Genomic DNA, 14,970 nt, shown 5'->3' with positions numbered 1-14,970 from the left:
CAAACTGTACTGTGGGGTTTGACAGAGTGAGATGCAGATGCAGCAAACAGGAGGCCCATTAATTTCCCCACAGCACACCAGTAGAAAGAGAGAGAGAGAGCGAGGGAGTTGAAGGGAGAGAGGAGAGGGAGGTGAAGGGAGAGAGGAGAAGGAGGTGAAGGGAAAGAGAAGCAGAGAAAAAGGGAGGGAAATTGAGAAAAAGACAGAGGGTGAGTGGAGAGTGAAAGCGAGGGAGAGAGCAAGAATAAGAGAAGCAATCAATCACCCCATCCTGAGGCACCCATCCTGGGGGCACTGTTACTGGACTCACTCGTGCACACGCGCGCGCCGACTCACCCCTACGCGCGTGCCGACTCACCCTTACGCAAGCGCTCGCCGACTCACCCCCACACGCAGACACACCCCTACGCGGAACTCACCCCTACGCACGTGCCAACTCATCCCCGCGCCGACTCACTCCTACGCACGCGCGCCGACTCACCCCTACACGCGTGCTGACTCACCCTTACGCAAGCGTGCGCCGACTCACCCCCACACGCAGACACACCCCTACGCGCGTGCTGACTCACCCTTACGCAAGCGTGCACCGACTCACCCCCACACGCAGACACACCCCTACGCGGAACTCACCCCTACGCACGCCAACTCACCCCCGCACCGACTCACTCCTATGCGCGCGCACCGCACCGACTCACCCCCACACGCAGACACACCCACACACCGGCTCACCCCTGCGTGTGGGCACCGACTCAACCCCACACGCCGACTCACCTCTACGCGCCGACTCACCCCTACACGCCGACTCACCTCTACGCGCCGACTCACCCCTACGCGCCGACTCACCCTTACGCGCCGACTCACACCTACGCGCCGACTCACCCCTACGCACCGACTCACCCCTACGCGCCAACTCACCCCTACACGCCGACTCACCCCTACACGCGTGCTGACTCACCCTTACGCAAGCGTGCACCGACTCACCCCCACACGCAGACACACCCCTACGTGGAACTCACCCCTACGCACGTGCCAACTCACCCCCGCGCCGACTCACTCCTATGCGAGCGCACCGACTCACCCCCACACGCAGACACACCCACACACCGGCTCACCCCTGCGTGCGGGCGCCGACTCAACCCCACACGCAGACACACCCCTACGCGCCGACTCACCCCTACGCGCCGACTCACCCCTACGCGCCGACTCACCCCTACACGCCGACTCACCCCTATGCACACGCACCGACTCACCCAACCCCACATCCACACACAGACAGACTCACACACGGACTAAGTCAAGTCTTCACGGACTGACGGACTCGCACACACGGATTGACTCACTGACGGACGGACTCAGACATGGACTTACTGACGGACGGACATGGACTCACACACACACAGGCTCTCACACATGGACAGACTCACGGACTCACACAAACAGGCTCTCACACACGGACGGACTTGCGGACTCACACACACAGGCTCTCACATACGGACGGACTCACACACACAGGCTCTCACATACGGACGGACTCACAGATTCACACACACAGGCTCTCACATACGGACGGACTCACACACACAGGCTCTCACATACGGACGGACTCACAGACTCACACACACAGGCTCTCACACACGGACGGACTCACAGACTCACACACACAGGCTCTCACATGCAGACGGACTCACACGCGGATTTACACACACACATGGATTTACACACAGACTCACACACACACACAGACAGACACACAGACTCACAGACTCACACAAACACACAGACTCACACACACACACAGACAGACTCACACACACAAACAGACTCAGACACACACACAGACAGACACACACACAATCAGACTCACACTCACACACACACAGATAGACAGACACACACACACACACACACACACACACACACACACAGACTCACACACACACACACAGGCAGATTCACACACACACACACACACACACACGGACCCCCCCCCCCCCCCCCCCCCAGACTCACACACACACAGACAGATTCACACACACGGACACACACACACGGACTCACACACACACACACACACACACACACACACACACACACACACACACACACACACACACACACACACACACACACACACACACACACACACACACACACACACACACACACACACACACACACACACGGACTCACATACACACACAGACTTACACACACAAAGACTCACACACACACAGACTCACACACACACACACGGACTCACACACACACAGACTCACACACACACACGGACTCACACACACACACGGACTCACACACACACACGGACTCACACACACACACGGACTCACACACACACACGGACTCACACAGACTCACACACACGCGGACTCACACACACACGGACTCACACGCACACACGGACTCACACACACACACACACAACCTGAGAGATAAGTGGCTCTAGATGAGATGTATGCTGCCACTCCCCAAGGCCTCTCCTTTCACATCAGAGATAAGGCTTTAACAAGCCTCTGTCCACCATCTGTGCTCTTTCCACCCCCCACTCTCTCTCTCTGACTGCCTCTCTCATCCCCAAACCTGCTTTGCAAGTCTGAGCAAACACACACACACACGTGTGCACTGAGGAAATCAAAACTGGATTAGGAAACGTAATCAGGACATATTACTTATGGATGGCACTCCCTGCTCTGTCTCGTGTCCTCCTGCCACAGTCCAGAGCACAGGACCCATGTCTCTCACACTGAAGGGTGAGGTAGAGACACCAACAAGTGGGGGGACACTAATGGGGGAGGGTTGAACATTGAATTAGGAGATAAGAGGAGGGTGGAAACCCTCACTTCATTTAGAAGAGTCTTCGTGCTAAATCCTAGAACTAGAACCGGGCTTACTACACTCCTCTTGAAGGTTTGAACACATGAAGGTCCAAAATCTGCATTCAGTGAGGAGAGAGACACCTAGTCAGGACATGAGGACAGAAGAGTGAGTCCACACACATGATTCCAACCATCACACGCATCACACACACCACAAGTCCCCCCCCCCCCCCCCCCCAGACTCACACACACACAGACAGATTCACACACACGGACACACACACACGGACTCACACACACACACACACACACACACACACACACACACACACACACACACACACACACACACACACACACACACACACACACACACACACACGGACTCACATACACACACAGACTTACACACACAAAGACTCACACACACACAGACTCACACACACACACACGGACTCACACACACACAGACTCACACACACACACGGACTCACACACACACACGGACTCACACACACACACGGACTCACACACACACACACGGACTCACACACACACACGGACTCACACAGACTCACACACACGCGGACTCACACACACACGGACTCACACGCACACACGGACTCACACACACACACACAACCTGAGAGATAAGTGGCTCTAGATGAGATGTATGCTGCCACTCCCCAAGGCCTCTCCTTTCACATCAGAGATAAGGCTTTAACAAGCCTCTGTCCACCATCTGTGCTCTTTCCACCCCCCACTCTCTCTCTCTGACTGCCTCTCTCATCCCCACACCTGCTTTGCAAGTCTGAGCAAACACACACACACACACGTGTGCACTGAGGAAATCAAAACTGGATTAGGAAACGTAATCAGGACATATTACTTATGGATGGCACTCCCTGCTCTGTCTCGTGTCCTCCTGCCACAGTCCAGAGCACAGGACCCATGTCTCTCACACTGAAGGGTGAGGTAGAGACACCAACAAGTGGGGGGACACTAATGGGGGAGGGTTGAACATTGAATTAGGAGATAAGAGGAGGGTGGAAACCCTCACTTCATTTAGAAGAGTCTTCGTGCTAAATCCTAGAACTAGAACCGGGCTTACTACACTCCTCTTGAAGGTTTGAACACATGAAGGTCCAAAATCTGCATTCAGTGAGGAGAGAGACACCTAGTCAGGACATGAGGACAGAAGAGTGAGTCCACACACATGATTCCAACCATCATACGCATCACACGCACCACAAGTCCCTCTGACCCTCCCTCTCTATGACAGCAGAGTAGACGGATAACCCTGTCCATCAGTACACAATCATGTCAATGTCTATGAAGAAGACAGGCTAAGTGTTCAATATCCACTTAGGGGAAGAAGCTGCAGGAGAATACACAACCAGAGTTTGGCAGGAAACTCTCCCCCATTCATCACTCATGTTCCTGCCCTTTAAAAAACCCACTAGGGACAGTAAAGACCATCAGCGCAAGCACACACGCCCCTAAATCCTATCGCTCAATTCAGTGCTCCCCTTCGGGAATAACCATATGTCTTAATGTAAGTCAAGTCTTCATAGAATCCTTGAAGAGGAGGGTGGTCCTGATAAGCAGTTCCTCGGGGGACAGGATGTGTCTGATAGGGTTGCAAAAGCTACCGGTAATTTGACAAAGTTACCAGAATCTTCAGTAATTTTGGTAAATAACAGAAAAGCTATGGCAATGTAATGTAACTTCAGTCATTTATACTTAAAAAAAAAAGATATATATCTAGTATACATTTTTTATCTGTGTCATACTGTCCATGAGTTTCTAGACCATGTGGTTCAAGAGAAAATTGCCTAATTCATTTTAAAAGCATCTAATCAACAATGCCACGAGATGTCTTGTGATAGATTACATAAAATCACTGAAAGATACCAAAATTCTGGTAGTTTACTGGTAAAGTTAGAAATGTTCCAGTAATATACCCTCCCTTTTGCAACCCTAGTCCGTGTCTTCTCAAGCCTCCATGGATATTTCAGTTGATATTTCAGTACATCTATTAGTGCCTGAGTGGAGGGGTTGTTGTGTTGTTTTTCTGTCAGTACTAGGAGGAAAGCCAACCACACACACAAACACACAAATTTATTCACAGAAATTAGGAGGGCTTTTACCAGCGTGACGAGAGCAGGATGCGTAGGCCACTGATTCATTGGTTAAAAGGCCCCTTAATAAATTCCCCACTTTTAATGTTTCACAGTGCTATTAAAGGCTTGCCAGGCCAGGCAGAGCCCTGTTGCCCATTACAGATTTCAATAAATGACAATCTACGTAGCTGCGTGATGGTGGAGAAAGAAAGGGAAGGGGAAAAAAGCTGACAGGCTTTCGGTTCGGCCTGCCTTGCAAAGCACTGCTCCTAATAGCACATAAAGACTTATTAGCCTCGGTGTTGTGTGCTTGGCGCTTAATAAGAGAGAGGCATATTGTTTCAGAGTAGCATGGCTTAAGTTAATGAATAGAGGAGCTCCTACGCTAGGGGCTAATTCACATCGCTCAGCTGAACAGGCTCCATATCAATCTGGATCAGTCACACGGAGGTTTCAAACAGAACAGGAAGCAGGGAATCTAGCCTGCTGGAGCTAGTGAAGAGACAGGGAGAAGCACAGAACAAAACAATACAAGAAAGAAATATAGAAAAACAGATGGCACCTCAGAGAATTCCCTTTTTATTCTCAGTCTCTTTAAAAAAAAAAAAACATTTAATGTGGAACTTGTAAATTAATTTTGCGATGGCCAAGGCTGCAGAATGAATAAAATGGTGAAAAGGAGCTTTATTTATTAACTCTCTCTGTAAGACACAACCACAAACTTATCATGCCCTGGTGTACTGTCATTCATTGTTCCCATGAGACAAATAGAAACAGGAAATTAATTTGAGAGAGAGAGAGAGAGGAAGAGATAAATCCTGTCTGTCCATCCCACTTAAAGTAGAGGAGAGCCTCAGACATTGATCACTTCCTTCATGATGAGGACCAAGGGTTCTTCCACAACTACTATCTCATGCAAAGGGTCGTGCTGTTGCATGTGAGGGCTCACATCAGACCTGGGTTCCAATAGTATTTGTCTTATTTCAAATACTACTGAATAGTTTCAAATACGCTTCGAGCAAAAGACTATGCCTACCTTGATTGGGACATGCATGCGTGTGCATATACAACTATGTTTTGCCTCTCTATTCGGGCACTTGGGCAAACCTTCCTCTCAAATACCTGGTCCCTTAGAACACTTACTGTTTGATGTGCCAGGAGGCTCTCCAGAGGCTTGAAGATACAGTGTGAATAGCCGAGAACCAACCCGAGGAGCAAATGTATCAGGTAGTGGTGCGGGTAATAGCCAAAGCAGCTGAACCCAGGGCTAGGGGTGAATCCAGGGTTGGAGATGGGGATGAGGAAGGAGACCGGACCTGAGGTATGGGATAGGGCCGGGATGATACCAGTCTCACAACATTTCTTCCATGGCGAAAATGAAAACACAAAGCAGACCAAATTCTTTGGTCCTTTAAAAACCTGCTGTGTGTAAAATGTTGTGTGCTATAGCTTGAAAAATCAATCATTGTGACTCTGGATGACAACATAATTATGTTTGTTTCCAACAGTAGGGCTGTTTTCCTAAAGAAGTTAAATCCACTTAATGTTTTGTTTCCTTGCTGCGATACTGGTATCACCCCAGCCCTAGCGTGGGAGAGAGCTTTTTGAAAGTGATACTCTCACACCCAATCCCAGCCCTAGTGATACTCTCACACCCAATCCCAGCCCTAGTGATACTCTCACACCCAATCCCAGCCCTAGTGATACTCTCACACCCAATCCCAGCTCTAGTGATACTCTCACACTCAATCCCAGCCCTAGTGATACTCTCACACCCAATCCCAGCCCTAGTGATACTCTCACACCCAATCCCAGCCCTAGTGATACTCTCACACCCAATCCCAGCACTAGTGATACTCTCCCACCCAATCCCAGCCCTAGTGATACTCTCACACCCAATCCCAGCCCTAGTGATACTCTCACACCCAATCCCAGCCCTAGTGAAACTCTCACACCCAATCCCAGCCCTAGTGATACTCTCACACCCAATCCCAGCCCTAGTGATACTCTCACACCCAATCCCAGCCCTAGTGATACTCTCACATCCAATCCCAGCCCTAGTGATACTGTCACACCCAATCCCAGCCCTAGTGATACTCTCACACCCAATCCCAGCCCTAGTGATACTCTCACATCCAATCCCAGCCCTAGTGATACTCTCACATCCAATCCCAGCCCTAGTGATACTCTCACACCCAATCCCAGCCCTAGTGATACTCTCACACCCAATCCCAGCCCTAGTGATACTCTCACACCCAATCCCAGCCCTAGTGATACTCACACACCCAATCCCAGCCCTAGTGATATTCTCACACCCAATCCCAGCCCTAGTGATACTCTCACACCCAATCCCAGCCCTAGTGATACTCTCACACCCAATCCCAGCCCTAGTGATACTCTCACACCCAATCCCAGCCCTAGTGATACTCTCACACCCAATCCCAGCCCTAGTGATACTCTCACACCCAATCCCAGCCCTAGTGATACTCTCACACCCAATCCCAGCCCTAGTGATACTCTCACACCCAATCCCAGCCCTAGTGATACTCTCACACCCAATCCCAGCCCTAGTGATACTCTCATACCCAATCCCAGCCCACTTCATGAAGTACCCTCTCTGGAACAGCAGAATGGGTGTAAAAACGAAATAGTCATAACTCCACTTAGCCCACCAGAGGAAGCTAGGGATTGATTGTGGATAGAGTGAGACGTTTCCATGGAAAAAAACACTATAAAAATCTGGACATTTACACATTTAAAAAAGCCTAATGAAGATAATGAGTGACAGGCAGGGAGACAAACACCTGAGCCAGCGTCACAGACACCGCAAAAATAACAACAGCAACCACACATGCATGACCAATCCTTCTCTTAATCAATTTGTCTCAGCCTGTGATCACACACACACAGTATGCCTGTCATCTTGAGTGACAGACAGGTTAAGTGAGGTGAACAGCTACAGGAGTACTCTTCAAATATGACAAAATATGTTCCAAGGTTTAAACATAAATATGATGCCATGTTTGGGAACATCCAGGGGAGTTAATTCCACATTTAGGATTCTACCCAAAATCGATTCAAGATTGAATGTAGTGCATTTCACAACACACTTGACAGAGAATAAATGCCATAATAACTGTTTCTAACATCCCACCATGATCCCATACAGAATGACTCCAGAAGTCTAGATGAAGAACCAGAAGAAAAGACAGTGATGTGATTGAACTGAAGCCAACTGACCACCTCTGCTCTCCCATCTCCCAAATGGCTGGGTGGGGATTGGCTCACCTGTCCATCAGTCCGGTCCACTTCCTTGCTATTGGCTGAGGGAAGATTTGTAAGCCTGTCACTTAGACTGTCACTCGACCTGTCAGTGAGGGAGGAGAAGCCATTGTGGCTCCAGACAGCTGGCTGAGAACTACAGCACTTCCATTAAGACTCAACATCACTCACTGCCAATTACGGCTCCAGAACGCTCCCAGTCGCAGGAATATGGACACCAGGGAGTGAAACTGAGCCCTGGCTGGCACTCACACAGTCACACAGAAACCCTTTACGGTATGTTGCCAGTAAAAAAAATGATCAGCCAATGTTTTTTAGAGCCCAATCCATATAGTCCCATGATTACCATATTCTTGGCCGGGATAAGCCTTGTATATCTCCCGTGCAGATTCTGGCAAGTTTAGGAGAGGAAGTAGATGTGGGCCGATGTGGATGGATATCTATTTCACTAAATCAATTGAATATACACCATCACAAAGAAATATATTACTAAATTGTTTTATGCAGGCCCTAAAACATAAGACTAATAAAATGTATTTTCAAAAGAACAGAATGGCACATTTGTATACAGTGCATATGGAAAGTATTCAGACCCATTGACTTTTTCCACATTTTGTTACCTTATTCTAAAATTGATTAAATCGTTTTTTCCCCCCTCAATCAATCTACACATAATACCCCATAATGACAAAGCAAAAACAGGTATAGATATGTTTTGCAAATGTATAAAAACATTTACATAAAGTATTCAGACCCTTTACTCAGTACTATGTTGAATCACTTTTGGCAGCGATTACAGCCTAGACTATTCTTGGGTATGACGCTACAAGCTTGGGACACCTGCATTTAGGGAGTTTCTCCCATTCTACTCTGCAGGTCCTCTCAAGCTCTGTCAGGTTGGATGAGGAGCATCGCTGCACAGCTATTTTCAGGTCTCTCCAGAGATGTTCGATTGGGTTCAAGTCTGGGCTCTGGCTGGGCCACTCAAGGACATTCAGAGACTTGTCTCGAAGCCACTCCTGTGTTGTCTTGGCTGTGTGCTTAGGGTCGTTGTCCTGTTGGATGGTGAACCTTCACCCCAGACTGAGGTCCTGAGCAGGTTTTCGTCATGATCTCTATGTACTTTGCTCCGTCCCTTTCCCTTGATCCTGACTATTCTCCCAGTCCCTGCCGCTGAAAAACATGCCCACAGCATGATGCTGCCACAACCATGCTTCATCACAGGGATGGTGCCAGGTTTCCTCCAGATGTGGCACTTGGCATTCAGGACAGAGAGTTCAATCTTGGTTTCATCAGACCAGAGAATCTTGTTTCTCATGGTCAGAGTCCTTTAGGTGCCTTTTGGCAAACTCCAAGCAGGCTGTTGTGCTTTTTATTGAGGAGTGGCTTCTGTCTGGCCACTCTACCATAAAGGCCTGATTGGTGGAGTGCTGCAGAGATGGAAGGTTCTCCCATCTCCACAGAGGAACTCTAGATCTATGTCAGAGTGACCATCCGGTTCTTGCCAAGGCCCTTCTCCCCCGGTTGCTCAGTTTGGTTGGGCAACCAGCTCTAGGAAGAGTCTTGGCGGTTCCAAACTTCTTCCATTTAAGAATGGTGGAGGCCACTGTGTTCTTGGGGACCTTAAATGTTTTTGGTACCCTTCCCCTGATCTGTTTCTCTACACAATCCTGTCGTCCTGGAGCTTTACGGACAATTTCTTAGACATCATGGCTTGGTTTTTGCTATGACATGCACTGTCAACTGTAGGACCTTCTATAGACAAGTGTGTGCCTTTCCAAATCATATCTCATACATTTAATTTACTACAGGTGGACTCCAATCAAGTTGTAGAAACATCAAGGATGAACAATGGAAACAGGATGCACCGGAGCTCAATTTCGAGTCTCATTGCAAAGGGTCTGAATATTTACATTTGTATTTTTAATAAATCAAATGTAAACATTTTTTTTGCTTTGTCATTATGGGGTATTGTGTGTAGATTGATGACGAAAAAAGTTATTTAACCAATTTTAGAATAAGGCTGTAATGTAACACAATGAGGGAAAAGTCAAGGGGTCTGAATACTTTCCAAATGCACTTTATGGCTGCAGCATGCACATGAAATCAATAGGTATTTTGTTCATTAAACAGACAAGACACACTTAGACTACCCTAATCACAGTCCACACGCATATATTTTATAGTAGGCTAAGAATATAGGTACCATTGAGAGCCTCTTGACTGGCTGTATCACTACTTGGTATGGCAATAGCACCGCCCTCGATCGCAAGGCGCTACAGAAGGTGGTGCAGACAGCCTAGTACATCACTGGGACAGAGCTCCTTGCCATCCATGATCTCTGTATCAGGTGGTATGAAAGGAAGGCCTGGAAAATTGTTAATGACTCCAACCACCCAAGCCATAGACTGTTCTCTCTGCTTCTGCATGGCAAACAGTCCCGGTGCATCAAGTCTGACGCCAACAGGCTCCTGAACAGCTTCAATCCCCACGCCATAATACTGCTAAATACTGTTGCTAACAAATAGCTACATGGACTATCTGAGTTGGCGCTTGTATTTTATTCTTATTTTTGCACTATCTCCATGCACACTCACAGGGACCTACACACTCACACACACTGACACACATATATTTATAATAACTCTTCACACACCCATAAAATCATCATAAATGCTGCTGCTACTCTGTTTATCATATATCCTATTACTCCTAATACATACATATACGAAAGTATGTGGACACCCCTTCAAATTATTTCAGCCACACCCGTTGCTGACAGGTGTATAAAATTGAGCACACAGCCATGCAATCTCCATAGACAAACAATACGGGAGAAAAGCTTTACAGTTTTAAAGCTAATTTTCTGCAATTCTACACATTTTGACATGACTTATGCCATGTTAATATGATGAGTTACGAACAAAATCAACAGGGGGCCCTGACTGGGTAGGTCTACACTAAATTCACAGTACATGATCCTTGGTTGGCTGAGTGAATTTTTTGGGGGGGACTTTCAAGTCGTCAATGTTTTGCTATAACTAGCAGCAAGATAGCCTAATGAACTTTAGAGTTTGTGACGCAATAGGGTAAATGCAGATGGGTAACCCTCAGACTATTTATTTCTATCCGCTATGCTGCATCAGGTGGGCTACATCATGTGACAATGCTTATTGATAAAAGTAGGACTGGGACGATACCAGTATCGTGATGTCTTTTCCATGGCAAAAATGAAAACAGGAAGCAGGTCCGTTAAAAACCTGCTGTATGTCAAATATTTTGATCTGTATCTTGGAAAATAAATCAATGTGACTGGATGACAACATAATGATGACCGTTTTCAACATTAGGGCTGTTTTCCTAAAGAAGTTAGATCCTCTTTGTGATTTGTTCCCCAACCATGATACTAACGAGTATCGCAATACTGGTATCATCCCAGCTTAACTAAATAGCACACCTGCATGACAATATGTACCAATTGGTTATATTGGGGTCATTTCTGGAGGGGGAATGATGTTTTATTTTTCACTTATGAGTAGAAAGTCCTTTTAAAAAGTAACCAGAACTGACCTTCTCACAGTCATTCTCCCTCCAAAATTGCAAGTCCCTCTGTGATGTGTAGTATGCTGTGTGCGTTTGACAGTGCTGTGTGCCCCCCACCTCCCAAATTCACATGTAACCATTGGGTGTCTTACCTCGTCCAGTTCAGAGATGTAGATGGGTTTCTCCTCAAAGCCGATGGACATGGGATCACTAGGAGGAATCTCCACCTCTTCATACATCTTATTATTCTCTCTCTTTATCCCCTCGGGTAACATCAGCTGAACATAACACAAACACATCCCAAATATTAACAACGCACCGCATTACATAAAGGACATTTCCACCCCAATATATGTATTACCAACTGAACTACATAATATTAAACATTTTACAATACACATAATAAAACAACAAACAGTGCCTCAACCTGAAAACAAACACATTCAAAACATTGCAAAAGTCATGTTCAGATTTGAAAATGTATCAACTTTCCAGTGAACATCATTTCCCCGACCCCACCTGCTCCTACTGAACTGAGGACTAAAGAAACACACCACAGGTTAGTTGATGTAAATAGTGAGTGAAAAATCAGCAAGAACAAAAAAAACAGGATAAAAGCAGTGGCTTGTGGGTAATGTGATGGGTGCTGGTGTGTAATAAAAGGAACAGACTGCCATGAAGGATGGTGGGTAAACAAAGAACTGAAAAGTGTGTGTGCTTGTGTGTGTGTGCACACGTGTGTGTACTTTATGACTTTCCTGCATGTCACTATGAAAGAGAAATGGAAGTAATACAAACTAATACAAAAAAAGCTGTTCATTTTGCCCAATAATACAGGTGGGCAGGATTTGAAAATGTCTTCTAGTCTTGTTATAATCACTTTTTACTTGGATAGAACATGATGGTCTGGAGGTCAAGTGTATAGGGCATAGATTTGGTTTTGGGCAGTACAGGGCTTTGTCCCAAAAGGCTCCCTATTCCCTTATCCCTACATAGTGCAGTACTTTTGACCAGAGCCCTATGGAGCCTGCTGAAAAGTAGTGCATTAAATAAGAAAAGGGTGCCATTTGTGACGCACATCTGGTAATCCCCACATACTGTACCTTGGCTCCCCCTACGAAGGCGGAGGTCTTGGTGGCCTCGGCGTAGCAGTCATAGACGTTGGGGTAGCGGACGCGTTTGTACACCCTCTCTCTGCTCAGCACTGGAGACCACCGTGCTGTCAGCAGGGCCTGCTCTCTGGAGTAACACAACCATTAATCAACCACAACACAACTGTGACACAACAATAACACATCCATAAAACCCATAAAGAAATATATATATATAGTATTTCAACACCAAACATCCACATCAACAGCAGAACAGCCATAGTTACATATGCTTAATGTGTGGTTGGTTGTGATTGGGGATGGATACTAGAGTTGAGAGCTGTTAGACAGGAGAGGTGTGGAGATGTGAGGCTCTGCAGTAATACTATTCTCTGCTAATGTAACGTGGCTTACCTCTCTGTTAATCTCTTCCCTCACACTCTGACGGATTTGGCCCGGATAAGTTTTTAATTAAACAGATCGCTGCGCTGCTTTTCTATCCTCTGAAAGTAAACTTTCAGAAAGATCCTTTCTTATTTATTTTTTTCAGAAAAAAATGTGACCAGGAGCCGTGTTTTTTTTCTTATAACCTGCAGCCGAGCAGTGATGACAAATGCAGGAGGGTGTTTCCATATGGAAAGAAGATCACATGGGGAGATGTAGAAAAAGAAGTAAAGCAGAGAGAGATGAGAAGAGAGACAGAAGAGAAAGAGATGGGAAGAGAGACAGAAGAGAAAGAGATGGGAAGAGAGACAGAAGAGAAAGAGATGGGAAGAGAGACGAGAAAGAGATGGGAAGAGAGACAGAAGAGAAAGAGATGGGAAGAGAGACAGAAGAGAAAGAGATGGGAAGAAAGAGAAGAGAAAGAGATGGGAAGAGAGACAGAAGAGAAAGAGATGGGAAGAGAGACAGAAGAGAAAGAGATGGGAAGAGAGACAGACGAGAAAGATGGGAAGAGAGAGAAGAGAAAGGGGAAGAGCTAGAGTGAGTGAGATTGAGTGTGGTGGTTCACCTCTGAGCTCTCATCTCCTTGGGGTCAAAGTAGAGGTCGGAAGAGGATTCGGTGTCATCCCAGCGTCTCTCTCCCTCTTCCTCATCTCTTTCTCCTTCCCCGACTGGATGGTCACCTGACAGCCGTAGGTGGGCTTGCTGCTCCCCTCTACTCCGTCTCCTTTACGGCTAACATCTAAACACAAGAATAACAGAGACATCAGTAAAATATTACAAACCGACAGTTGGGTCATCACTGATACATTCAATGTTTCTTTGAGCTAGGCTACAATGTTGTATTGTGTAATTGAGCACTTATAATATGGTAACTAAGTTTGGAACAGCATGTACAGTACTGTAATACACAATTTGCCACCGCCTATTGTATACCACCTATACCATACTGCCTATATTATAGCTGAAGGTCTAGGTGAAGTCACCCCACCGTCTACTCTTCAGCTGTGCTGTTTATCAGACATGGTTGCTAGACTGGTCAATAGTTAATGGTGAGAGCCGAGCTGCGATGCAACAGGACTGACAAGTGGCTGTGTGTGTTTTTCCAGACTGAAACAACCATATCTGTTCAGATTCTGGTTGCCACCAGGTGGAAAGGACAATTTGTAACCCCAGGACCTCAGCATTAATTCATATTGTAACGTGTGTGTGTGTGTGTCCTTTACTTAACCTGCATGGTTAAGGGCCCACAGGAGACCACCAGCTCAGCTTGTTGTTGAGCAGGGAGAAAGAGCATCACAGGAGCAAAATAAACCCTAACAGCATACAAGTACAAGTGACGTGAGTAAAATCTATAACTACTTCAACAGAGGACCTACAACCCCAGGGTGGTCTAGACCTTTATCTTTCTAGTGTGTGTGTGTGTGTGTGTGTGTGTGTGTGTGTGTGTGTGTGTGTGTGTGTGTGTGTGTGTGTGTGTGTGTGTGTGAGAGAGAGAGAGTGTGTACTAGGGTTTAATATTTTCCAGAGAATTTACCAATTTTTCTTCCTGAGAAAATTGCAAGAAATTACCAGTATCCCAGTATTCCAGTTGAAACCAGAAGTGCTATTTAAAAGCATATAATACAAGCGAGAGAAAAAAAACTGACGTGA

At 46.7% G+C, this 14,970-nt stretch overlaps 1 pseudogene across 1 annotated transcript in view; it reads right to left on the bottom strand.

Annotated features, from left to right (window-relative positions):
- The window catches only part of LOC110503770 (activating signal cointegrator 1 complex subunit 3-like), a 198,517-nt pseudogene that overhangs the window by 131,309 nt on the left and 52,238 nt on the right, over window positions 1–14,970 (bottom strand). Inside the window, exons 6-8 of the transcript XR_016494925.1 lie at window positions 13,886–14,059; window positions 12,886–13,021; window positions 11,935–12,060 (exon numbers count right to left, since the gene is read on the bottom strand). The product of XR_016494925.1 is annotated as an activating signal cointegrator 1 complex subunit 3-like (transcript). The remainder of the gene's footprint in view (window positions 1–11,934; window positions 12,061–12,885; window positions 13,022–13,885; window positions 14,060–14,970) is intronic.

Source organism: Oncorhynchus mykiss, chromosome 3 (genome assembly GCF_057628025.1).
Source record: "Oncorhynchus mykiss isolate SJ-2025 chromosome 3, ASM5762802v1, whole genome shotgun sequence".
NCBI classification, from domain to species: domain Eukaryota; kingdom Metazoa; phylum Chordata; class Actinopteri; order Salmoniformes; family Salmonidae; genus Oncorhynchus; species Oncorhynchus mykiss.
The sequence above is the reverse complement of the archived record's forward strand: the minus strand, read 5'-3'. Positions and strand labels throughout refer to the sequence as shown.